The sequence below is a fragment of the Acanthaster planci genome, linkage group LG11 (assembly GCF_054643075.1).
Source record: "Acanthaster planci isolate LZ-2023a linkage group LG11, COTS_SCS, whole genome shotgun sequence".
Classification (NCBI taxonomy): domain Eukaryota; kingdom Metazoa; phylum Echinodermata; class Asteroidea; order Valvatida; family Acanthasteridae; genus Acanthaster; species Acanthaster planci.
The window spans coordinates 72,501-75,000 of record NC_141787.1 but is presented as its reverse complement, the minus strand read 5'-3'; the positions used below and the strand labels follow the sequence as shown (position 1 = coordinate 75,000).

General features: G+C 72.1%; 2 non-coding genes across 2 annotated transcripts in view; both read left to right on the top strand.

Moving 5' to 3' along the window:
* The first annotated feature begins 210 nt into the window (after positions 1-210).
* LOC147797214 (5.8S ribosomal RNA) lies at positions 211-367 on the top strand. The gene has a single exon (XR_015427266.1). It is a non-coding gene; the product is annotated as a 5.8S ribosomal RNA (ribosomal RNA).
* Positions 368-1,024: 657 nt separating this feature from the next.
* Positions 1,025-2,500, top strand: part of LOC147797213 (large subunit ribosomal RNA) — a 4,086-nt gene continuing 2,610 nt past the window's right edge. Inside the window, exon 1 of the ribosomal RNA XR_015427272.1 lies at positions 1,025-2,500. This exon is cut by the window's right edge and continues 2,610 nt beyond it. This is a non-coding gene — a ribosomal RNA (large subunit ribosomal RNA).

Here is a 2,500-nt window from a genome sequence, read left to right as displayed (position 1 = left end):
ACCGGGGGGATCGGTGAGACGCGGTCGGAGCGGCCCCCCTTGGGGAAGGGGGCCGCCGCGCGAGAGGCGACCGGTCCCCGCTCGGCCCGGCTCCCGCCGGTGGTTTTTTTTTCGGCTCGCCGAAGAGAAAGCTGGATGCTCCGCGCCCGGGCCACCGGCGCGGTTATCGAGAGGTGATGGACAGAGCCCAAACCCCCCAAAACCAGAGACAATTCTCGGCGGTGGATCACTCGGCTCGTGCGCCGATGAAGAACGCAGCCAGCTGCGAGAATCAGTGTGAATTGCAGAACGCAGTGATCATCGGCATTTCGAACGCACATGGCGGCCCGGGCCCCCCGCGGCCCGGGCCTCGTCCGCCTGAGGGTCGCATCGAACTGGGCAATCGCCGCGGCCGGGAGGGGCCGCGGCGCGAGAGCGCCGGCCGGCAGCCGCGGGGCCCAGGCCCCCGCGAGGACACTGGCTGCAGGCGGCAACAAGGGGAGTGCCAAGAGAGGTTGCGGCGCGGGTCCCCCGCTCTCCGGCGAGGATGATACGGGAAATCTGCGGGCAGGCAGGCAGGCGAGAGGGGCACCGGCCGGGCGCGGTCTCCGCGCGGAGGGCCGGGTCGCTCCCCGGGGGAGTCCGCCGTGGCGTGGCAGGTCGGCGCTGAGTATCCGCCCCACCCACGAGCGCCGGTCGTCCCCCCGAGCCCACCGAGATAGACACGGGCGGCCTCGAGGGAGCGCGACGGAAAGGAGGCCGGGCAGGCAGGGCAGGCCTGCAGGCAGGGCAGGCCAAGAGAGAGAAAGGGGAGGCCCGGCCCCGCCAGCGGGGACCGAGTGCCGCCGGCCCCGTGGCAGATTTCCGAGTGGACCGCCGGAGAGGGAGCGGGCGCCCAGCGCCGAGAGAGAGAGAGAAGAAGAAGAGAGCCCGCGCGGACGGGCCGCGGAGGGGGGCCCCCCTTCCTGGCAGCCGCCGAGGCGCCGGGCGGGCCCCCGAGAAGGCGAGAGAGAGGCCGAGAGGCCCGTGCATATTGCGAACCCATCGACCTCAGGTCGGGCGAGAGGACCCGCTGGATTTAAGCATATCACTAAGCGGAGGAAAAGAAACTAACCAGGATTCCCCCAGTAGCGGCGAGCGAAGCGGGAAGAGCCCAGCGCCGAATCCCCGGGCCCCCAGCGGGCCCGCGGGAACTGTGGCGTAGGGAAGTCCGGTCCGGCGGTCGCGGCGGCGCCGAGGTCCTTCTGATCGAGGCCCCCTCCGTCCCGTGGCGGGTGTCAGGCCCCTGCGGGCGCCGTCCGGCCGGCGACCAGGGCTTCCGGGAGTCGGGTTGTTTTGTAGCGCAGCCCAAAGGCGGGTGGTAAACTCCATCCAAGGCTAAATACCGGCACGAGACCGATAGAGCACAAGTACCGTGAGGGAAAGTTGAAAAGCACTCTGAAGAGAGAGTTCAAGAGTACGTGAAGCCGTCGAGAAGCAAACGGGAGGGCCGCGCAGATCGGGCCCGGGAGATTCAGCGCGGCCGGCGCGGTGCCCGCCGCGGCCCCGCACCCCCCTCGCCGGGGGGCGGGGTCCGGGGGCGCCTCCGCGCCCGGCCGCGTGCACTTCTCCCGGGCGCGGCGCCCGCGACCGGCTGGGCATCCGGGCCGGCACAGGCCGGCCGGTTGGGGTTCCTCCGGCCACCCCGGTCCCCCGACGGGGGGGCCGGTCGGAGAGCCTAGAGACCGGCCGTGGTCGCGCCGGCCGCCCGGCCGAGGAAGGGACGACGGGCCGCGCCCGCCCGCGCGCCGCCGCCTCCCCGGCGGCGGCCGCCGGGCCGGGCCGCCCGGCCCGCCGGAGGGCCCCGCCCGCCGCGACCGTCCCCGGTGGCGGCGGGCCGGCGGTCCCCGGCCGGGCCGGTGTCGGCCGCGCCGAGGCGCCCCGGGTCCGCGGGCGATTGTCGCGAGCCCTGCCGACCCGTCTTGAAACACGGACCAAGGAGTCTATCGGGCCCGCGAGTCGGGGGGCCGCCAGGCGAAGCCCCGAGGCGCAACGAGAGTGAAGGCCGGCCAGGGCCCGGCCGAGGCGGGATCCGGCCGCGCGGCGGCCGGCGCACCGCCGCCCCGCCGCCAGCCCAGCGCGGCTGCGGCGGAGGAAGAGCGGGCACGCTAGGACCCGAAAGATGGTGAACTATGCCCGAGCAGGACGAAGCCAGAGGAAACTCTGGTGGAGGTCCGCAGCGATTCTGACGTGCAAATCGATCGTCCGACTTGGGTATAGGGGCGAAAGACTAATCGAACCGTCTAGTAGCTGGTTCCCTCCGAAGTTTCCCTCAGGATAGCTGGCGCCCGGGAGAGAGAGAGAGAGAGAGCAGTTGCATCCGGTAAAGCGAATGATTAGAGGCCTTGGGGCCGAAACGACCTCAACCTATTCTCAAACTTTAAATTGGTGCGGGGCCCGACCCGCCGGCTCGGGGCCGGGCCCACAATGCACGGGCGCCCAGTGGGCCATTCTTGGTAAGCAGGACTGGCGCTGCGGGATG